The sequence below is a fragment of the Leopardus geoffroyi genome, chromosome C1 (genome assembly GCF_018350155.1).
Source record: "Leopardus geoffroyi isolate Oge1 chromosome C1, O.geoffroyi_Oge1_pat1.0, whole genome shotgun sequence".
NCBI classification, from domain to species: Eukaryota; Metazoa; Chordata; class Mammalia; order Carnivora; family Felidae; genus Leopardus; species Leopardus geoffroyi.
In genome coordinates, this window is record NC_059328.1 from 175,324,878 (window position 1) to 175,350,292 (window position 25,415).

General features: G+C 35.4%; 1 long non-coding RNA gene across 1 annotated transcript in view; it reads left to right on the forward strand.

The window, feature by feature from the left end:
* The window catches only part of LOC123599204, a 177,822-nt gene extending 154,109 nt beyond the window's left edge, over positions 1-23,713 (forward strand). The window contains exons 3-4 of the long non-coding RNA XR_006713037.1: positions 9,920-10,089; positions 23,647-23,713. This is a non-coding gene — a long non-coding RNA (uncharacterized LOC123599204). The remainder of the gene's footprint in view (positions 1-9,919; positions 10,090-23,646) is intronic.
* The last annotated feature ends 1,702 nt before the right edge of the window (positions 23,714-25,415 follow it).

Below are 25,415 nucleotides of genomic sequence, written 5' to 3' on the forward strand. Positions count from 1 at the left end.
GGCTGAAAATGACCTAAATTAGGCCTTTAGTAATCTTTACTCACTCATTGACCAAAGTGAATTGAAAGATAAATGTCTTAGCTTTTGTCAATCTTGGATCAGATAACCAGCATAGACCAGGGTTTTCTCTCAAAATTGAATCCTAGTTACTTTCAGTAGCAACCTAATTAAAGTACCTTTTATTATTTTATTTCCTTCCCTGTTTTACTTCCCACTCCTCTAATAATCCTTCCTGCAGTTAATTTTCAATCAAATATTTTTTCTTAGAGTATATGCCTCTAGGGAACTCCTAAAACAGGTGGTGAAGGATGAGATTCTGGAGATGGATCACTTGCTATCTAGATGTCAACAAGGATCTCCTCGCTGATGGTAACAGGGATGATAATAATCCACAGCATCCTGTACAATGCAGTTGTTAGTATGGATTAGCAGAGAACACAGATGGAATGTTAGCAGTGGTTTATGTAATAGCCCTAGTGCTTAAAAGAATGAGTGTAACACTTATTATACAGATTGTGTTATTGGTGATTATTAATATTATAGGTGTCCCAAGAAAGTAACATATATAGATTAGCAGATAAAATAATTTAGAGTACAGAGTAAAATGCAGAAAGTGTCCTTGGCAGCACTTGAGAAAACCCTTTATCTTCTGTAGCTAAAGGTAAGAGAGTGTTGAAAACTAGGGTCTTACTTGTAAGAGGTGCTCACCACAAAAGACGCTTGATTTACAGCCATAACACATCTCTCATGTTGAAGCTTGAGCCCTGATAAGGAAGGAGTGAGACGCTGAGGCTAGGATATTTGGGTAGAGATGTCAGAGATCTTTATACTCCTAGATGTTTCTGGACACTCTAAGCAGGATGGGAAGATGCCATCTTCCTTGCTAGAGAAGGATATCCCCATGCCACTCATAGATTATTAAAAGGCCTGACTGAAGTTAATGTCTTGAAAAATTATTCTTTGCCTCTTTTGATGTGTGTCTATTTTTACTCACTGCTCTCTAGATCAATAAATAGGGTCCAGTGTCACCAGAACTCAGGTGGAAAAGTATAGTTCTTGCTATGGAAAGAAGTTTCTGTGCCAAAGGACCTAACGTCCTGGTATGTACCAGCAGGAATCTGAAGAACATGCTAGGGAATGGATCCAGAGGGTGCTAGACCAGGGAAGGTGAAATAACGGCTGATAGGAAATGTGTTTGTTCATAGAGGGACATTTTGAATTTAGTAATGCATTAAGAATACTGGAGATAGGCTTAGTGTGTTTCAAGAAATTTTTCTTTGAAGCATAGAAGCACCAAGTAAATGAGGCATAGATGTCAGAATTGCTTAAACAGAATTGAGACAGCTGGCAGAGGCCCAGAAAAGTGAGTATGTTAAAATATATGTATTAAAGGGGCTCTTGGGTGGCTCAGTCAGTTGAGCGTCCGACTTTGGCTGAAGTCATGATCTCATGGTCCGTGAGTTTGAGCCCCGCGTCGGGCTCTGTGCTGACAGCTCGGAGCCTGGAGCCTGTTTCAGATTCTGTGTCTCCCCCTCTCTTTCTCTGTCTCTCTCTCAAAAATAAACAAACAGTAAAAAAATAAAATAAAACAGATGTATTAAAGAAAACCAGAAAAACCACCAGCTGACAGTGTACTGGGAAGGCACAGGAAACAGTCTCTTCCTGGGAGAAATTAGAATTAATAAAATGGTATCACCTTTATTGAGAAAGTCAATAGCAGCTACCTTCTGTACCCTCTTTATTTTAAAAAAGTGTATTGATAGAAATAAAATCAGGAATTAATCTATTTGTTGAGGTTACAATGGAAATTAATGAACAGGATAGTTATTATTTAAGAATAAAGTATTAAAATGTCAGAAATGTTCTTGAAACATTTTAAAATCTGTATCAGTGAACAGTTAGTTTATTGATTCTAAATAATAAAACAGTGTTAGGATGAACATTCAGATAGGTCAGACTTAATATTTTACATGATGTAAGTAATTATCTAAAAATATATGATGACTTAGGACATATTTTCAGAAAAAGTAAAAGCAGTGTAAGAAGCAAAAAAACTAGGAGTTTAAAAGAAAGAGAGAGTGTTTTCTAAAATTTATTAACTGAAGATCATTTTTGCCAAATGGATCTCATAAATGTCCACATATCTATGGAACATTACACATTCAAAATATATTTTTTAAGGTTTCTAGATGAAATATAGCTATCAATAATATTTTATACAATATTTTACACAAGAAGATTTGGGTTTTTTTCATTAATTTAATAAGAATCTATTAATTATCTATTGATTTGTTTTTTATTCAGTAATACCCAACTACATTTACTGAATAGTTACTATGTGCCAAGCCCTTTGCCGAATTTTATATTGATTTCCTTATTTAATCCTGACTCTAGACCAATGATGTAAGCATTATTATTATGTTAAAAAGTTTAGAAACAGAAAATGAGGCTAAGAAAGATGAAGTAATCTGTCCAAGATCATATAAACTGGCTAGTGACTAAACTGAGAGTTTAATTTATATAATCTGACTTCAGCATCAGCACATTTAACTATTATTATGATTATAAGAGGACATATTCGATATGATAATGCCCGTGTATGTATTATACTTTACAAGTCACTGGAGTGTAAAAAATATTCAAACAATGATATCATATGGTTTATATGCTAGATTTTCCAACTTATGTTTCAAATCACATAAGTTTGACTTCCAGATTTTAACAAACAAATCAAACAACTCAACAGGGGCCCAGGGGATTGTTGGCACCACCACTTTGTCTTCTCTTTCCTGAAGGCTTATAATGGAAATGACGTAGACCTTTTCACTTCTCTTTTTGCTTTCCCACTTCTCAGTCCTCATCAAAATAACTACATTTTGGACATTATTATCTCCTGTATGGTTAGTTCAACAAACTCTTACCATGTTTCTTGCATCAACCAATCATAACCGTTAGAGCTGAAGTTGGAAAAGTACCACTATCCCATGACAATCCTATGCATGGAAACCCCTTGCACTTCTACAGCAAATGCCCACTTCCCAGGCCTGCCATGTGGACCTGAAGATCTCCCTCACCCCAATTCCCACCATGTCGAGGCTTTCTGCCAGAACACTGGATTTCTAATTCTGGCTTCTACCATGGGTTCACTTAAAGCATTTTTCCCACCTAGAATGTGCTGCCCTTCTCTAGATGTATTCAAATTTTACCTTTTCAAATCAGACCTTGACTTAATCTCTCCCCCAAAAGATTCATCATTTCATGTTAAGATACAGATTTTTCTTCTATTATGCTGAGAATAACATTTTATTTAGACTATTTTTTCAGTGATTACAGATTCTTAAAAAGGGAAGAAACAAATTCTTAATTTCTACATATGTTCAAGATGAGAGAACAAAGGCGCTCAGTGTAGCAATACTTAGGTTTATATTTTAAAACATCGCTCTCATTTCCAGATACATGCCTTCTATTTTTTTTTCTTTTTACTTTTCTGGGCAAATAATAGTTACCAAATAGTTATTGATTGATCAGTGTTTGTACAACATAAACTTATATTCTTTCTTAGGCTAGTGTATACCAGAATCATATTAGAGATCTTGTTAAATTTCTTTGCTATCGTGCCATTCCCAGAATTTCTGTAGGTTTGGGGTGGAGCTAGAGAATTTGTCTTTCAAATAAGTTCTCCGGTTTGGTTTGAAGCTGTTGATCCAGGGAACGTGCTTTGAGAACAACTGTTCTAGGCTACTAACTGATGAATATATCAACCTATCATAAAAAGCATAACACCTCTATCTAGGTATTTCTTTCACTTTTTATTTATTTTTAAATTTAATGTAATTGGTATACTATCAGGAGGAAAAACTACAACACATTTGCTCTTTGTTATTTTTTTCTTTTCTTTATGTTTTTTCCACCATAAAAAGTGGAAAGCATAGTTTAGTTGACATACAATGTTGCATTGGTTTCAGGTGTACAACATAGAGATTCAACTTCTCTATCATGCTTTGCTCACCACAATTAATTGTAGCTACCATCTGTTACTATGCACTGATTATTACAGTATCATTCACTACATTCCCTCTGCTGTGCCTGTTACTGCATGATAACTCATTCCATAACTGAAATCCTGTATCTCCTGCTCCCCCCTTCCCTTATTTTGTCCATCCCAAACCCCCTTCACTCTGGCAACCATCAGTTTGTTCCCTGTATTTATATGTCTGATTTTGCTTTTCGCTTGCTTGTTTATCCATTTTTTGTTGTTTGTTTTTGTGTTTTAGATTTCACATATAAGTGATATCATATGGTATTTGATGGTATTTGGCTTTCTCAGTATGACTTATTCCACTTAGCTTAATATCCTTTAGGTCTATCCATGTTGTTGCAAATGGCACGAACTCATCCTTTTTTATGGCTGCATAATATTCCCGTGTGTGTGTGTGTGTGTGTGTGTGTGTGTGTGTGTACAACATTTTCCTAATCCATTCATCCGTCAGTAGACACTTAGGTTGATTCTATACATTTGCTGTTGTAAATAGTGTTGCAGTAAACATAGGGGTACATATATCTTTCTGAATTAGTGTTTTCATTTACTTTGGGTAAATATTCACTAGTGAAAATACTGGATCATGTAGTATTTCCATCTTTAATGTTTCGAGGAACTTCCAGACTATTTTCCACAGTGGCTGTACCAGTCTACATTCCCACCAACAGTGCAAAAGGGTCCTTTTTTCTCCACATCCTCACCAAAACTTGCTATTTCTTATCTTTTTGACTTCAACCATTCTAACAGGTGTAAGGTGATGTCTCATTGTGGCTTCAGTTTGCATTTCCTTGATGATTGATGATGTTGAGCACCTTTTCATATGTCTGTTGGACATCAGTATCTTCTTTGAAGAAAATGTCTGTTCAGGTCTTCTGCCTATTTTTTAATTTGATTGTTAGTTTTTCTAGTGGTGAGTTGTATAAGTTCTTTATATTTTTTGAATATTAACACTTATATCAATTTCCAATATCTTCTCCCATTCAGTAGGTTGCCTTGTCATGTTGTTCATGGTTTCCTGTGCTATTCAAAAGCTTCTTATTTTAGTGCAGTCCAAGTAGTTTAATTTGATTTTGTTTCCCTTGCCTGAGGACACATACATAGAAAAATATTGGCATGGCTGATGTCAGGGAAATTACTGCCCATATTCTCTTCTAGGATTTTTATGGTTTCAGGTCATATATTTAGGCCTTTAATCCATTTTGAGTTTGGTTTTTTTGTGTGTAAGGTGTTAGAAAGTGGTTCAGTTTTTCTTTCTTTCTTTCTTTCTTTTTTTCTTTCTTTCTTTCTTTCTCTTTTTCTTTCCTTGCTTCCTTGCTTCCTTGCTTCCTTCCTTCCTTCCTTCCTTCCTTCCTTCCTTCCTTCCTTCATGTGGCTGTGTTTTCCCAGCACCATTTATTGAAGAGACTATCTTTTCCCCATTGTATATTATTTGCTCTATGTTATTTTTATGTTAGATTACCTGACTCATTATATATAATATGTTGTATTCTTTTCTTTTTGTGAACTACTAGGTCAATGGATTTACATGAATTATTTTGACAGTTATGATCACTGAGGCATTCTTTTCCTTACATTAGCAATGAAAAAAAAAATGCTTTCTTCAATTTTAGTAAAATATTGCCCTTCCTATGTTAAAAAAATGATGTCGAGGTGAGTCATTTATCAGAACTGTTTACCAATTAGTTCTGTATTCCTCACCAGTGAGAGAAATCTGCCAATAGAAAAGAATGTCACATATCTCTTAGGACTTTCTCAGAGTTACAAGTCCAGGTACAGCAATGCATAAATGAACCACCTTGCAGAAGTGACCTTAGATCATATGAAGAGAATGATCTGCCTCTGGAATTTTCCATGGCTAATGTACGAAACTCATAACAGTCTTTGTCATCTATTCTTATTAAAATTGATAAATAGAAATTGCCCCTGTAAATCTCTAAAGAAAATCACACATCTACAAACAGCAAAGCTATTAGGCAGGTGACAAATACATGTTTTCTAACACTATTTCTAGAAAAGTTGTATCTGACATCTGTTATTTATGTTTATTTTTACTTCCTACATATGTTCAAGTTGCTTTAGATATGCCCCCATAAATATAACCAAAGGTTTTTATCTCAGTAGCAGCTCCTGGAGCAGAGTTTGCCAAGGAAGCTGGCAGAGGAAGAGCCTGCATCTATCAAACACTGGAGATCTGAGATTCACTTAGGTGTACATTTTGTGCCTGACCCGTGCTTCATCATAGAATAGGGAAAACATTTTCACAAAAATGTAATATCTTTCTATATAGTGTATTCCTCAATTTAGTTATGAAGCATATTCAGAGCTTCTGTACAAAGATCTGAATGCCAGCTCCCCAAATATCAACAAAACAGCCCATTAAAGAGATAAAGCTGAGATTTTTGCTTATTGTGGTAAAGGAGAATACTATCTTAACATAATCTTAATATCATTTCAGAGAAAAGAATACAAATATTTGATATTGAGATTTTGAGGTGTCTTCTAAGGCAGGTCTTTCAATGTGGAGACTTGGTTAAGACTGAGTAAAGGTCATGATATACATGACCTGGAGTAATGTGAACATTAGGGTGCCTACCCTCTCACAGTTGAAAATTCATGGATGGAGGCCTGGGTGACTAAGTTGGTTGAGCATCTGACACTTGATTTTGGCTCAGGTCATGATCCCAGGGTCATGGGATCAAGCCCTGCATCAGGCAGCTCTGTAACATGTGTGGGGCCTGCTTAAAATTCTCTCTCTCTCTCCCTCTTTTCCTCTCCCCTGCTTGCATGCTCTCTCTCTCAAAAATAAATAAATTTAAAAAGTAATAATAATAGAGAATCCATGTGTAACTTATAATTCCCCAAAAACATGGCTACTGTTGACCAGAAGCCTCACCAATAACATAAATAGTTGATTAACATATATTTTTTATTTTGTGTATTGTATACTATATTTTTACAATAAAATAAGTTGGAGGAAAGCATGTAAGAAAATCATAAGGAAAATACATTTACAGTACTGTATTTGTGGATAAGTTTATGTTGTCTGTTTACACGATGGATTATCAGTCAGTACTAACAGCAATATTATCTTTCATGAATCAAAACACTGTAGATGTTATCACTAACATAGACATCAAAAATGAAAAGATAATTTAAAAAAATGTTCATTAACATTTATGGGTGTACATCTCATACACTGATAATGAAGAAACATAAATACAGTTGCTGTATGGTATAGTGTAATCAGTATGATTGCTTCATAGTAGCCCAATGTATACACTAATGAAGAAGTTGCTATAACATTTTTATAGCGTATAGTATTACAGTCATATTCATAATGCAGTATTAGATACATTGCTACTCTGTGATAATAAGCTGATATGCAGTTTCTCCATTTATTAGAGAGGCATACAGTATAGTAGTGTATTTCTTTGAAAGCAAAGTTATAAAATCATAAGAAAATGAACACATTATTAATTTTATATTAAATATCATTCACATTATGCCTATTTAGGGATACGCTGTTCACTTATTGCACAGGTGTTCTAAACGATGACAACTGAAGTGGTGATGATGACATAAAAAGGTTTTATGCAGTTCTTGCTCACCGTTAGTAGAGTTTCCTACAAAGGCACATACATATACAGCATAAGTTTATGAACTGCATAATTATTCACTATTCATTAAGTGAAAGTGGATCATTATAAAGGTCTTCATGCTCATCATGTTCACATTGAGTAGGCTGAGGAGGAAGAGGAAGAGGAAGGGCTGGTCTCCCAGGGCTAGCAGAGGCAGAAAAGATGGAGTTGGAAGGGGAGGCAAGAGAGGTAGGCATACTTGGTGTAACTTTACAGAAATAGACTGTAATTTCTCTTTGAAATTTTTGCTTTTTCTTTTCTTTAAAAATGTTTCTATATGTTGCTAATTCTTCTTCCACCATCTGCTTTAGTTTCAGTGCCCATATCATAGAAGGATCCATGTCATAGAAGTCAAACACAATTTTGAATAGTTGGAACCTTCTGCCAGATTGTCTAATGTCAATTTGTTTTATGGCACTTGGTGTGGAAGCACTCATCTCCATCAAGCCATCTGTTAATTAGCTCTTGAATTTATCCAAGACCCATATCTTGAAACCCTTCACCGCCCCCCTCCTTTTAATGCCCTATCCACAGTCTCTTTTGTGATTTCTTTGATTGGCTCTGTCGTAAATCCTGTGAGGTCATGCATAACATCTGGACGTGGTTTTCTCCAGTAAGAGTTTATTATTTCAAACTTGATGGCTTTTGTGGCTTCTTTCTATTATAATGATGATATCTTCAGTGGTGTAATCCTTCCAGACTCTCATCATGTTCTCTCTGTTGGGGTTTTCTTCCATACCATTGACAATCCTTTCTGTAGAGCACCATATATAATGAGCCTTAAAGGTCCTTATGACCCCCTAACCTAGAGACTGAATTAGACACATTATGTTTGGGGGCAAGTAGACCACTCTGTTGCCTTCAGTATTGAACTCATGGGGTTCTGGGTGGCCAGGGGCATTGTCCAATATCAAAAGAACTTTAAAAGACAGCCCCTTACTGGCAGGGTACTTCTTGACTTCAGGGACAAAGCATCAATAGAATCAATGCAGAATAAGAGTTCTTGTCCAGGCCTTCTTGTTGTACAACAAAAAGACTGATGTTTCTCTTCTCCCTTCAAAGCTCAGGAAGTAGCAGCTTTATAGATAAAGACAGTCCTGATCATACACCCAACTGCATTTGCACAAAACAGTAGAGTTAGCCTATCACTTCCTGTCTTAAATCCTGGTACTTGCTTTTCTTCCTTACTAGTAAATGTCCTTTGTGGCATTTTTTCCCAGAATAGTGCACTTTGTCTGTATTAAAAACCTGTTCAGACAGATATTCTTTCGCCTCCATGGTTTTCATAATAGCATCTGGGAACTTGTCTGCTGCCTCTTGGCAGAATGTGCTTCTCCTGTTATGTGGACGTTTTTAAAGCCAAACCTTTTCTAAATTTATCAAACTATCCTTTGCTGGCATCAAATTCTTCAGCTTTAGATCTTTCACCTTCCTTTTGCTTCAAGTTGTCATGTAGTGACTTTGCTTTTCTTTGGATCATATTAAAGTCTATAGGTATGTCTTTCTTATAGCAGCCCTGCACCCACATGAAAGCTGCATTTTCAAAAGCTTGTATTTCACAAAAAGTGCAAGGAATTTTTGCCTGCTGGCATAGCTGCGGTGATGGCTTCATGAATTTTCTTTTCTTTTTTTGCAGTGGTCCTTATGCTAGATTCATTTATCTTGAATGGTCGTCAACTACAGTATATATCAATCAATTCACCTTTTTCTTGTAATGTCATAACTTTCTTTGCTTCTTGGGAGTACTTCTAGTATCACTAGTGGCACTTCATATGGATCCCATAGTGTTATTCAGGTTTTACAGTGTTGCACTAAAATGATGAAAAAATATGCAAAAATGGTGAAGGATCACTTTTTACTGCAATATGCAATTTACTAGGGAAATGTGAGATGGTTAGTGTCACAGGACATTTTAAGTGGATACTTAACAACATTTGAGCTCACTACAATAGCAATGGGAGATGGCTACAAAATTATTATGGTAGTGCAGTGTGTACTATAGTTAATTTTACGCAGTTGTGACTCAATACTACATTTTTACATTTGTTTACATTTGTCTCAACTGAAAATGGCACCATGTACCCTCTGTGTTTGTGTGTGTAAGTTTCAATGAATTAAAAATTTTTAGAACAGATTTGTATATATTTTATAGTAGTAAATGACAAAATAGACTAGCATCTACATATATTTTATGGATTCATGACATTCCTAATTTTTTCTTAATTTTTTTCAATATTTCTAGGATACATGATTTGTCTGCAAGTTTTTTCATATGGCAAGTCTCCATAAAGTTTTCCAATGTATTTATTAAAAAATCTTCATACAAATGGACCCACATTGTTCAAACCAGTGTTGATCAAAGGTCAACCTTAATAGTTCAACATCAGTGGACGTAGCAGTGAAGATATTGAGGTAACGAATCTAAAGAATCTTGGAGTATAAATTGTTGCTTGATGCTTTTCTATTGAAGGTTTGATGGATCTTCTAGGAAATTACTTGAATAAACAATAAAGTAATTCTCCATATGTATATTCCTGGGCAAATGTTTTCTGGAATTGTGAAGTTAAATTGATGAACATAGAGGAATGCAGAAGTCATATTAATGTAGATTAAGCTGCATAGTTGCTTTGATTCTCAGATCACTGCTATATGAGGGATGACACTCCTTCCCCTGCAGAATATTGTCTCTGAGCTGACACTTTGGCTGTACTGAAATTCTGTGGGTCTGTCTGCCTCTTGTATAGAAGACAAGATGAATAGTGGATCCCATGGTCATGGACCCATTCGTATAATTCATTTTTTGTGTGTGAAATAGGTCCTGTGGTAAAATGATATTTTGTGTGAACTTCCAATTTTATGGATCATGCATTTTGTAATATATAGATAATAGTGCTAGCTGACATTTTTTTGGACAGGAGAGGCAAATCCATATTGGGGAGATTAACTGTTCATGTTAGGACAAACCACTGGCCCTTCCCAGATGGAAGGAGACTAATGTAGTTGACTTGTGCTCAAGTGACCGAGCTGTAGTTAACTTGTATCCATGTGACCTCCTCAAGGAATGGTGCCATATTTGGGACTTAACGTTGGTTTCTGTTGCTGAAAGATTGGACCTTCAGAGGCCTCAGTAGCTAGATCATCTTTTGTATGTAAGATTCCATGCTGTTAGACCCATGTGTAGCATCAGTCTTTGTCAATGTGATCAGTCTGTTCATGTGCCCATTGTCGCACTTCCATGGTGACCGATGGATGAGGCTGGCTAACATCAGCTGTCCAAACTATTTTGTCTATTTGGTTGTTCAGTACCTCTGTCATGGTGAATATATTCTGGTAAGTGTTAATGTATGATGCGGATATCTTCATGTTCTCTGTCCACAACCAGACATCCATTCACATGTCTCTACCCCACATTTCCTTATTTCTAATTTTTCATTCCCTTTCCTTCCAGACCACTCACAAAGTAGCCAGGCCATTGATGACTGCCCAGAAATCTATATATATTCTCACCTCAGGTCACTTCTCCTTGTATAATAAATGGATGACTAGATACACTGCAACTCTTTTCACTTCCCATCATGTCTCTCACGTGACTATAGTGCAGCTGTCATCCATTTTTTAGCTTGCATCCTTATATCCTGCTAACATATGTAAAACCAAGTTTGGGCCTTTTTACCTCCTGTAGCTGGTTGTACAGAACCCTCTTCTTACCACAGGTACTAGAAAAGGAAAGGATTCTGTGCAACTATTGTGGGTGATATGGGAATTCGGACACCTGTTCATGTAGTTTATTTGTGCCTTCTGGGCCTACTGAGATTAGATCTTAGATGGACCATTTCCATCTTATAATACACTGCTGTTGGGCCTATCCAATTTTTTGATTTGGAGGATAAAACACAACAAAACACAGCTCACAAAAGGGCGTTCTGTGCACATGGTGAAGTGTTTATCTCTACTATGGCCTAGTAACAGGCCAGGATCTGTTTCTCAGAAAGCATATAATTCCTGTTCTAAATCTGCAGGGCACTGCATTGTAATTCTTCCACTGAGGCTTTCCATCAAAAATACACAGCATCTTTTCCCACCACTGACATACCCAATACCTCAGGTCTAGTATCTAATGGCCCTACTAAAAGGACTGCTTTCATGGAAGCCTTGACCTGCTACGGAGCCCTTTTCTACTCCAGGCTTAGTTAAAGTCTGGCAGCTTTGTATTTTATCCAGTAGTTTTAGGAGTGGAATGTGTAACCTTCACAACAAAAAGAGACCTACCAAGTACTATGCTTTTCTTTTCTTTTGTTTCTTTTTTCTTTCTTTTCTTTTTTTCTTTTACTTTTTTTTTTTGTAGTAGATGATACAACACAATTCTCAAATTTTGAACATTGCAAATGGCTAAACAACATCATCCATGGAATGAATAATTGTGAGTTTTTCAACTTTTGTAAAAACAGAGATCAGCAAGAAATGGAGGGAGTCCATCCTGTACATGAGTTCAGGACCAACAGTTCCAGAATTTCTGAAATCTTTCATTTGTAAACACATTTGGTGCCACTTACCATGTCAAGTGTGTTGGGGGGTGGGGTTTGATATTAGATCCAGTTCCTTGGGTCTAATATCAAGAGTGTGTGTGAGAGAGAGAAGCATACACAGAGATATGATGGAGACTTTTAGAGGAAAGTAGTGTGTATTTTATGAAGAAGGTGATGGTTCTTTGAACATTAGAGACTAAATACAAAATCCCACTCAGAAAGAAAACGTGGTTTAGTCTTGTCTTTTGTTGCTCATGATTTTCTTTTTTAATGCCCTACTTCTCCCTAGCCACATTTTCCCCTAACATCTGGCCACTAAAATTCTCGAATATAGCAAAAGCTCATACTATCACCTTTGACTTCCTAATCCTCTTGAGCATTGGAGCAGTAAATATGACATGGGAATAAGCCACTGCAGGAGGAGAAAAAAGCTTAACTCAGCTTTTCCCACAAGTAGCATGGAGAGGGGCACCTGGGTGGCTCAGTCGGTTAAGCGGCCGACTTCGGCTCGGGTCATGATCTCGCAGTCCATGAGTTCGAGCCCCGCGTCAGGCTCTGTGCTGACAGCTCAGAGCCTGGAGCCTGTTTCAGATTCTGTGTCTCCCTCTCTCTGACCCTTCCCCGTTCATGCTCTGTCTCTCTCTGTCTCAAAAATAAATAAACATTAAAAAAAAAGTAGCATGGAGAGATATGGTTATATACCAGTGCATTAATTTCCTATTGCCACTTAACAAATTGCTACAAACTTAGTGGCTAAAAACAATACATATTTAATCTATTACTCTGGAAGTCAGAATCCAAAGTCCATCTCCTTGCTCTAAAGTCCAGGTATCAGCAGGGTGATTTGTCTTTGAGGCTCTAGGAGACAATTTCCTTGCCTTTTCCAGGCTGCCTATTTTCCTTGGGTTATGGCTCCTTCTTCTATCCTCAAAGGTGACCACATAGCATCTTCAAACCTCCCTCCTTCTCTTCTAATGCTTCCATAATCACATTACCTTGTACTTTTCTGAAGCCACATCTTCTTTCGCCTTCTTTTTATAAGAGCACTGTGGTTATATTTAGGGCCAACCCAGAGAATCCAGGAAAATTTCTCATCTCAAATGTTCAATTTAATTACATCTGTAAATTACATCTACATTCATATAAGGTGGCATTCACAGATTGCAAGAATCAATGTATGGATGTATTTGGCGCACATGATTCAACCAACCCTAACCAGTTATGAGCAGAGCTGTCCAGTGGGCTCCTTTGCTTATCTCTACTCCAGTTTCTGCTTATAAGATTTATTTGATTCTTCTGCAACCATCTTTTCAGATTGGAAGAAATACCCTCTATACAATTCCAGTGAACCAAAGAAAAGAAAACATATGCAAACTGTTGGTTATGTATCTAATGTTAAATATGTATGGATGGAAGAATATTTCAAAAGTTTCATCCTTAGTATTCTTTGTAATTCATTGACTTTGAGAAGTTTGTATAAAGAAAGGAAATACAGTGAATAGTTAGAGGAGTTATTTTCCTTAAGCCATGAAATAAGTTCCATTTATTGCGAGCATCTAAATTAGTAACAAAGCTAAAATGCTAGATATTCTTTTCTGTTATTAGTAATCAGTTCTCCTGACTATAATTATAAGTTTATTTATCTTTCATAATGTTCCCTAATAGTATGTAGAAGCATTGTGTATTGTGCTAGTATAAAATACAGGTAAGACTGACAATCTAAGAAGATAATATTAGCATACTAAATTCTTTTGGGATTTGAAACAGCATTAAATTTATATTCAAAATATTACCAAAGTGATCTCTAATGAGAAGACATCTTTAAAAAGTTTCTGTAAATTATATACCAATAGAACATATGCTCATAAAGAGTTTCCAACTAAAGGCACCATCCATAAGTTACTAGTGGCTATTAACATTGACTACCTCTGTGTATTCTAAAGATAAAACTGAAATGAGTGGGAAAGCACATATACAGAAAGAAAAATGTTTTCTTGCATAAAGAAATTTATTTTGTATTTTAAGCCTGTGGAACTATAATACTTTTTCATATATATCTTTAATGATTTCAAGATTGATAAGGCATGGTTTATTATTAGACACAATGGTGAAAATGAACATAAAAATGACAAAATATGAAAGCTGGTTATTATGGTATACTGAATGAAAAAGTGAATGGATGGATATCAGTGCAAAAGAGTTTATTTTCTACTTTCATGTGAACAAAAGGCAAGGTAGTATTTATTTACTTAGAAATGTAGCCTGCATAATTAAGAAGCATTGTTTCAAAATCCTGCAGACATTAGTATTTTAAACTTCACAGAAGGCATCATTTGATTTCACAGTGGCCTAACACTAATCTGTAATATACTATGGTAGAGATTGCTAGCTGGGCACCAGATCTATTGCCTTTTGAATTTATAAACAAAGTTGAGCTGTTTTTCCTAACTTTTCCTTTTGTTCAATGTAGTCATATGACTCAGTTATAGCCAATGGAATATGAGCAGACGTATACCTCTTCTAAGATTTCTGCATGGGGTTTTGGCACTTTCATCTTTAGTTGGCTTACTGTAGGTGGGCAAAATGATCTTGCTTGGAAGCCATATGCTGATGATGGTAGGGCAGAAGAATGGGAGGTATATGCATCCTGTCTTAGAGAAGAGCCATCCACTGATCAGGACTTTATGAGAGTAGAAAATAAGTTACCATCTTGTTTGCTAAGCCATCATACACTTATTTGTCACTGTAGCTAGTATTATACTAAGCAGAATAATTTGCAGTTGTTTGGTTGAACAATACTATACAAATAAACATGTTTGCTATCTAAAGTAAATTAGGCTGAATCAGTTACTTATAAATTATGCATCTGTCTTAAAAGAAATATAAAAGAGTAGTAACTTTGTTTTTATAAAATTGGTTGAGGTAACAGAGGTTAATCACTTTCTGAGATCAAGAACCTTTAAAGTGATTTTGGGCAAAACAGAACAAAGAAAAAGAACAGGTTGAAGAAAAACAGAATATGAAAACTAAAGAGCTTACAAGCTGCCAGATGTTTCTAATTCTTTATTAAAACTATAAACCTGCCTCAGAACTCTTGCAGACTCTTTGCATACTAAGCCCTGATAGTGCTAACCTAGGGTTATTAATTTATAAAAGCCACCACTCTGAACTCTTGTCCTATCTCAGGTTAATATTCTCAGGGTACACTGGGCAGAGAAATATTCTTCTAATGTATAAGTAGAGGTGAACTGTTAGCAGCCTTAATTTTTATCAACCTGACGTTCTAACCAGTGAGATACAGGCTTTTTTGGCTTAATCTCAAGTGTGTTTGAAAGGCTACAAAGTATTTATAAAAATATATTTTCAGGAAAACACCACAGGAAGTATGTTTTCTACATACTTGTATATTTGTATGCTACAAATAACTTTCAAAAATCACAACTGTGGTGGTGCCTGGGTGGCTCAGTCAGTTAGGCGTCTGACTCTTGATTTAGGCTCAGGTCATGATCTCACGGTTTGTGTGATTGAGCCCCATTTCGGGCTCTGCACTGACATCATGAAACCTGCTTGGAATTTTCTCTCTCTCTCTCTCTCTCTCTCTCTCTCTGTCTCTTTGCTCCTCCCCTACTCGTGCTCTCTCTCTCAGAATAAATAAATAAACATTGAAAACAAACAACCAAAAATCACAGCTCTGAATCAATGGATATTGGTGAAAGTACCAGGTAATGCAAACACACAAGCCCAGAAAAGGCACATACAATGCATCTCTATTCTTCAAAATGCTTCAGTTCGTGTAAAGCTATTGGTATTGCTGACCTATAGCAATTTGGGCTATTTCTAAGAGGGCTTGGGCCCTCTTGGGCTATTTCTAAGAGGAAGAAACATAGTATGACCATTGCCTTCAGTTGCTCAAGTGGGAAAAAAAGTGTTAAGAGTGTAGTGGTGCCGCCATTTATCATCTCATACATGGTAAAACAAATGAATATAAATAAATAAGCAACAGGGAAAAAAGCTAACATAATATATACCTAAAGGAAGAAGTTAATACAGTCTTCACACATGATTTCCTAAAGATTTTACAAAGTACTGATTTAGTCTTGAAAGTTGCCATAACAACTTCACTAGGGATATGCTAATCCCACTGCCTGGCAGATGGAATGCTAATGCTTTGGCAACTGGCAGGGTAGGATCCTCAACAAATTGCTTGTTACTTCATTGTGATTTTGAAACATCCTCTGGAGAATAACTGTCATTATACTCCTTAATGTTACATTATAACTCATAGATTCTGACACTGTTATTTAGCTGAAGCAGGGCGTTATTAGCCAAACTGCTGTGAGTGTTTTATCTCTTGGAGAATTCCAAACAGTAAATTGATTAAGTAAGCTACAACATGAGGACAGATACAATTCCTCTAGTGATGACTAACTCTTAGACAAACTATGTTTTGCTTGTGTGTTTTTGATCAAGATCAAGTCTTTCTGTTTACCTGTGTGTACATAATGAATTGTATATTTACCCAAATGGTGGCTTCAAGACATACCTTTTTAAACTATCTATTGGCAAACTATCAATATCCAATGAGCTGATTATTAAGGAGAAGCAGCTGTTTCAATCATCTAGCAGCTCTAATGGGTTGATATGTGTGACTGTGCTGTCTTCATACAATATTAGCACATCCTGGTTGCTCAATAATTATTAAAATCAATTATGAATAGTGGAAATGGCAAGATGAAGAGGGAATTATTGGAGCAGCTGATGATTTGAGGAGATATTTTAGGCAAATTCCAAACTAATGATAATGTGCATGTAGAAAGGAAGAAAGGAAGGAAAGGACAAGGGAACTTTTAATGGAGATAGTCAGTGGTATACTCGAGTTAGTTCCTACCAGCTTGTTAAATTGTTACATTTCTAGGACTTTTGTGAGTCAGTTTTTAAACACAATCATTATTTAAAAATACATTATATAAATTTACAATGAAATAAATTATACTAAAATTGTAATAATAGTTAAAAGCCATAATTTCCTAATTATTTTGCTACATTTAACGATTTTTTATCCTCTTGGACTTATTTATACCTATCACATCTATAAAGTAGAAATACTGTACAATGATGTTCAACTGCATGTACAGCTCTTCCCAATTCTGCATTGAGTGATTCATGAATAGCTTGAAATTGGCCATAGTGAGTGGGCTTATGGCACCATGGAAATAAGCAAATGCTGCATTTTGGTATTTAGATATTTGAAGATATTTATCATTCTGTTGCAAATCTTCAAGTCGATTCCAGAGCTCTATAAGCAAACATGGAATCTCAATACTAAATTTTGAGTTGGCAAAAACATGGAAATTCTTAAATGTCACAAGAGTTAGAACAATTACCAGTTATAGCACTGAATTTACTTCATAAATTATTTTGAAATACATTCAGGTAAGTACATTTGAATGCACATCTTAGATAATATTTTGTAATAAATAAGTAAATAAATAAATAAATAAACAAACAAATAAAATAAGTATATTGTAATAAATGAAAGCAAGTCTAATACAAGGTAAAAGTTGTCCTTGGAAGACAGATAAAATCAAACTGAAATTCTCAAATCATAGTAACACCAACCTTGTTTTGTAATGACAAATGTTCATTAAAATGTAGCAGGCTAACTGAAATAGCTAAAACTGATAATATGGATGTATCATTTGTAGCAATACTTCTCTAATAAATAAAAATTATTCAAACTTTACTACTAAGTGCTTATTGTTGGTATTTAAGGTTTTTTTTTCCTTTTTCAAGTTTTAATTTAAATTCCAGTTAGCTAACATACAGTGTAATGTCAGCTTCGGGTGCAGGATCCAGTGATTCACCACCTACGTACAACACCCAGTGCTCATCACAAGTGCCTTCCTTAATACCCATCACCCACATAACCCATCCCCCTAATCCACCCCCTCTCCAGCAACCCTACTTTGTTCTCTATAGCTAAGAGTCTGTTTCTTGGTTTGCCTCTTTTTTTTTCCCCTTTGCCTGTTTGTTTTGTTTCTGAAATTCCACATATGAGTGAAACCATATGGTATTTGTCTTTGACTTTTTTCGCTCCGTGTAATACTAACTCCATCCACATCATTGCAAATGGCAAGATTTAATTATTTTTTATAGCTGAGTAATATTCCATTGTGTGTATATATGTGTGTATATGTATATATATGTGTGTGTGTGTATCTATCTATCTGTCTATAGATAGACATATCTATATCTCTATATCTCTATCTATATAGATGTATACATACCTATGTGCCCATATCTATATAGATAGAGATATAGATATATATATCTATACATAGGATATATAGATACATAGATATAGATATATAGATATATATCTTGTTTGCACATTGATCAGTCAATGGACACTTGGGCTGTTTCCATAATTTGACTGTTATAGATAATGCTGCTATAAATATCGGGATGAATTAATATTTTTGTATTCTTTAGGTAAATACCTAGTAGTGCAATTGCTGGATTGTAGGGTAGTTCTATTTTTAATTTTTTGAGGAAACACCATACTGTTTTCCACAGTGGCTGCACCGGTTTGCATTCCCACCAACAGTGAAAGAGGGTTCCCCTTTCTCTACATCCTCGCCAACACCTGTTGTTTCTTGTAGTGTTGATTTTAGCCATTCTGACAGGTGTGAGGTGATCTCTCATTGTAGTTTTGACTTGCATTTCCCTGATGATGAGTGATGTTGACCATCTTTTCATTTGTTGGTTGGACAACTGTATGCAATTATTGTTTATGTCTTTTTAAGTAATCATAATAATGTTGGATATTAATAATAAATTAATTTATTCTAATTCAATCCATTGAGCATGGAATCCTACTATTTAATTCCCCTCCCCTCTTTTTGTTCCAAATTTACAAGTACAACAAAGTCTACCCTTTGCTGAAGACTACATTGTTTCAGTGCACTATTTTTGTTTTGTTTTGTTTTGTTTTGTTTTTTTTAAACCAAAGATAGGAATGCAAAACAAGTCTATTTAGGATGGATTGTCAAAACAACATCTGGTTTTGACAGATTTTGCTTAAATTGCTGATTGTTCAGCATTTAAAAATACTTTCCTCTTAGTCTCTTTTTTTTTAAACAAACATGAACTTTGCTGCTAAGACATCATAAATAAATAAAATGCATTCTGTTCTTTCCTTTTCAAATGTGAATTAAGCCAAAGACCCTTAAACAGAAAAAAGGAACTCTAAACCCTACATTTACTGCATAAGGAACTAAACTGTCTGGGTTGTGAATTTGGAAATCTGTTCTTTTTTCCAATGGATAAATCTAGTTAAGAAATCTGTGCATACATATGTATGCGTGTGTTCATTATGTGTAGATTAATTTTATTTATTTATTTATTTATTTTTTTTTTTTTAAAGGTTTCAACGTTTATTTATTTTTGGGACAGAGAGAGACAGAGCATGAACGGGGGAGGGGCAGAGAGAGAGGGAGACACAGAATTGGAAGCAGGCTCCAGGCTCTGAGCCATCAGCCCAGAGCCCGACGCGGGGCTCGAACTCACGGACCGCGAGATCGTGACCTGGCTGAAGTCGGACGCCCAACCGACTGCGCCACCCAGGCGCCCCATGTGTAGATTAATTTTAATTGAAATAGAGATATTATCATGTTTGCATACTATACTTTTCTCTTCAACATGCTAATAAAATATAGGTTGCTCACTAAAATGTAGGTTGCTCATTTAGAGAGTGTAAATTGTATGTATTTAATTTTTTTAGCCCATATATACATAGAGTAAATCAGTACTGTTTTAAAGTTTGTTCATCATAGACAGTAAAATGAATATAAATACAACAGTGATCTAATTTTTTTCTACATGGAATTAACTCATTCATGTAAGATTGAAAGTTAATAGAAGCTTCCCACACAGAAATGCAAAAAGAAAAATAATTTTAGAAAATAACAGAGTATCTGAAAACTGTGAGACAATTTTAGAAAGTGTAATATATGTGTAATGTAATAAGAGTGTAATGTAAAAATGAGAGAGAATAGGAAAGAAATATTTGAAATAGTAATGGCCCAGAATGTTTTTAAATTAATGGTGGACACCAAACTACAGATGTAGAAAGCAGTATAAAGACCAAAACACTACACAAGTGAGCATCTCATATTTGAACTGCAGCAAATTAAAGAAAAAAATTCTTGCAAGAAGCCAAAGAAAAAGTATATCTTACCTAGAGAAGAATAAGGATAAGAATTACAATGTACTTCTATGGTATAATGAAAACATATATTTGATCTTTATCCTTAGTTTCTGGCACACAGCTCCTAAAACCTTTGAAATGTTCCCAGTGATAGAAGTGTCTTATTCATGCTAATACAGTGACATATATGTTATATACATGTAAATACATCTATGTGTATATATTTTTACATGTATACATATGTGTGTGTGTGTATATATGTGTGTATATATATATATATATATATATATATATATAAACTAACAAAAAGTTTGGTGTGTGTGTATATATATATATGCAAATATATTTATATACATATATATACATATTTGTTAATTAAGCACTATTTATTCACATTTACTGCTCGTGACCTTGAAGTTCATGCATATAATAAATGACAAAAATTAGTGAGAGTGAAATATTAAGTTTCCTAAATAGGAATACCTATATCTGAATAAATCAGATCCCTAAATCCCTTATATCATGGGAATTTTATCTGGTTCATAGGATTGTCCTTTTATTTATTTTTTAGGTTTATTTTATTTAGTTTGAGAGAGACAGAGACAGCAAAAGTTGAGGAGGAGCAGAGAGAGAGAGAGAGAGAGAGAGAGAGGAGAGAGAATCCTAAGCAGGCTCCGTGCTGCCAGCGTAGGGTTAGAACCCACGAGGCCATGAGATCATGACGAAGCCATGAGATCATGACCTGAGCTGAAACCAAGATTCCAACGCTTAATCAGCTGAGCCACCCAGGCGCCCCTAAACATTGTCCTTTTAAACCATGCACTTGGGAGTTTATACATTTCTTCATCACTCAAATATTTTGAGACTCTTCTTTAGTAAATTTTGAGTAATTTGTAACAAACAGAAAATCAGACTGATTACATTTTAGTACAAACCATATAATAAATTATATAATAATTTTTTCAACTAAAGGCTACAAACCTAGTCAGATAGCCCAATGGATTCAAATGCAAGTTCAAATAAGATTATATATGCTAAAAAGTGAATTTTACCCTGCATGATCTACCTGCATTGGACAATTTTAAAGTAATGGACCATGAGTGTTTTCTTTTTTAAGTTTATTTATTTTTGAGAGAGAGAGAGAGAGAGTAAGCAGGAGAGAGGTAGAGAGAGAGGGAAAAGGAGAATCCCAAGTAGTCTCTGCAGTGGTAGTGTAGAGCCGTACATGAGGCTTGATCTCACGAACGCTGAGATCATGACCTGAGCCAAAAACAAGAGTTGGTAGCTTAACCAACTGAGCCACCCAGGTGCCCCTGGACCACAAGTTCTTAAGACGAATTTCAAAAGTAATTTTTTTAATGTTTATTTATTTTTGAGAGAGAAAAAGAGAGAGTGTGTGTGCGAGTGGGGGAGGGGGCAGAGAGAGAGGGAAACAGAAGCTCTGAAGCAGGCTCTGCGCTGACAGCAGAGAGCCTAATGCAGGGCTCAAACCCACAAACAGTGAGACCTGAGCCACAGTCAGACACTTAACCGACTGAGCCACCCACATGCTTCCCAAAAGTAATTTTTAGGAGGAATCATATTAAAATTTAAATAGGATACGCTTTGGTAGTGTCTGCCCACCTGTCTTCTCTGCTGCATGCCTCTTTTATCCTCATTGGGGAGCCACCAACATGTTGGAGACACCAAACATGTTTGCAGTATATGATAGAGTCCATGTATAGGAAGTGGACATCATTGGGACAAGTAGACACATATTCATGCTGGAAATTTTCAGGTGGTTACATTGTACCATGTGAGAAAGAAGCTGGGAAAGTTAATCAGGAAAACAACAACAAAAGATAAGAGAGAGAGAGAAAAGAAATGTATTTCTGGTTTATAGCATTTTCCAGTTCATTATTCCAGACCCTACCTGAGACCTGGCCATATCTCTATCCTTAGGTTCCATGACTGCTATAGACTATTTGTGACCTCCCCAAACTCATGTTAAACCCTAATGCCCAAAGTGATTTTATTTGGAGGTGGGGCTTTGGCAAGTGATTAGGTCATAAAGGTGGAAACTTCACAAATGAAATTAGTGGCCTTATAAAAGAGACCCCAGAGAACTCCCTTACCTTTTCTATCATAGGAGGTTATGGTGAAAAGATGACCTTTTTGAACCAGGAAATGGATCTTCACCAGACAGTGAATCTGTCAACATGTTGACCTTGGACTTTCCAACTTCCAGAACTGTGACAAATAATTTTCTGTTGTTTGTAAGCCTATTAGTCTGTGATATAGCAGCCCAAATGGACTATGACAATGATACATCCCAGCAAAACATAATAAATCCTTCCTTTATTGTTTTAAGTAGCTCACATTATCAAGTTGCTTCCAAAGTGTCTGTATTAATCCTGTCTTCATACTGTAGATCATTGCTACTCAAAATGTGATCCAAGGACAGTTACCCATACATGAAATATTTGTTATTATCAATAATGACTTAAGAAACATGCACCAGATCGTAAACCAATTACTTCATTAAGTATGCTGTTTAGTTTAGCCAACTTTGAAAAAAAAATTAAAGAAGGGAGCAATTAATTGATTTGTATTCTGGCACAAGCTTCTGATCACTTTATAAGTCTGTAAATAAAGAAATCACATGAGAAATTGAATTAGTAATTTAAAACAGACCCACAAAGAAAAGAAAAGCCTGTGCCCAGATATTTCTCTGACGAAATCTGTCAAAAAATTTAAGAGGAAATAACACGGACACATCACAAATTCTTACAGAAAAGTGAGGAAGAGGGAATACTTCCCAGCTTATTCTAAGAGGCCAGCATTACTCCAATACAAAAGGCAAACTAAGATGTTATGAAAAAATAAAACTAGAGATCATCCTTATTAGTATAGATCTAAAAAAATCTCAATAAAATACTAGCAAACTAAATCCAGCAACACATAAAAAGAATTATACCATGACCAAGTAGGGTTTCTTCCAGGTATGCAAAGTTAGTTTCAAATTTGAAAATATCAATTTATATAATATTAATATTGGCAGAATAAAGGATAAAAAACACAATTATTTCAACAGACACAGAAGTATTTCACATAAGCTAATATCCATGTATGATAAACTCTCACGGAACACTAGAAATAGAAAAGAACTTCCTCATCTTGATAAAGGGCATCTGTAAAAAAATGTAAGGTAATGTAATATTTAATGACAAAAGACTGCTTTTTCTGTAATACCAGGAACACAGGATGCCCACTCACCATTTTAATCAACATTGCATGGGAGCTTTTAGTCATTACAATCAGGTAAGAAAAATTCATCTAGATTGGAAAGGAAGAAGTAAAACTACCTTTTTTTTTTTTTTTTTACTTAAAAAATTTTTTTTAATGTTTTCATTTATTTTTGAAGGAGAGAGAGAGAGACAGAGCATGAGCGGGGGAGGAGCAGAGAGAGAGGGAGACACAGAATCAGAAGCAGGCTCCAGGCTCTAAGCTGTCAGCACAGAGCCCGATGCGGGGCTCAAACCCACAAACTGTGAGATCATGACCTGAGCTGAAGCCGGACGCTCAACCGACTGAGCCACCCAGGTGCCCAGAAGTAAAACTGTCTTTATTCACAAATGACTTGATTTAAAAAAATAAATTAATTCCAGTATCATCAACATACAGTGTTTAATTAGTTTCAGATGTACAATATAGTGATTCAACAGTTCTGTACATTACTTAGTGCTCATTTTGCTAAGTGTACTCTTAATCCCCTTCACCTATTTCACCCATGTCCCCCCATCTCCCCTCTGGTAGCCACAGTTTGTTCTCTATAGTTAAGAGTTGATTTCTTGGTTTATCTCTTTTTTAATTTGTTCATTTGTTTTCTTTCTTAAATTGCACATGAATGAAATCATATGGTATTTGGCCTTCTCTGACTGATTTATGTCACTTTGCATTATACTCTCTAGATCATTCCATGTTGTTGCAAATGGCAAGATTTGATTGTTTTTATGGCTGAGTAATATTCTATTGTATATATACGCCACTTCTTTAACCATTCATCTATTGGTGGACACTTCGGCTACTTCCATAATTTAGGTATTGTAAATAATGCTGAAGTAAACATAGGGGTGATATAGCTTTTTGAATTAGTGTTTTTGTGTTCTTTGGGTAAATATGCGATAGTAAAATTCCTGAGTTATATGGGAGTTAAATTTTCAATTTTTTGAGGAACCTCCATATTGTTTTCCACAGTGGCTGCACCAGTTTGCATTCCCACCAACAGTGCATGAGGGTTCCCATTTCTTCACATCCTCACCAACACTTGTTTCTTGTGTTTTTTGTTTTAGGAATTCTGACAGGTAAAAGATGATATCTCATGGTTTTGATTTGCATTTCCCTGATGCGTAGTGATAATGAACATCTTATGCTGTTGACTATCTGTATGTCTTCTTTGGAAAAATGTCTGTTTAGGTCCTCTGCCCATTTTTTTTTCTTTGCCCATTTTTAATTGGATTGTGTGTGTGTGTGTGTGCGCACGCGAGTGTGTTGTGTAAGTTTTTTTATATATTTTGAAGACTAACTCGTTATTTGACATGTCCTTTGCAAATACCTCCTTCAATTCAGTATGTTGTCTTTTAGTTTTGTTGATTGCTTCCTTTGCTGCACAGAACCTTTTTATTTTGATGTAGTCCCAATAATCTATTTTCTCTTTTGTTTTTCTTGCCTCAAGAGACATATCTAGAAATATGTTGTTGCTGTTCACATCAGAGAAATTACTGCCTGTGCTCTCTTCTAGGATTTTTTATGGTTTCATGTCTCACATTTAGGTCTTTAATCCATTTTGAGTTTATTTTTGTGTATGGCATAAGAAAGTGGTCCAGTTTCATTCTTCTGCTTGTAGCTGTTCAGTTTTTCCAACACCCTTTGTTAAAGAGACTGTCTTTTATCCCATTGTGTATTCTTCCCTCATTTGTCTAAGATTAATAGAGCACATAATTATGGGTTTATTTCTGGGCTCT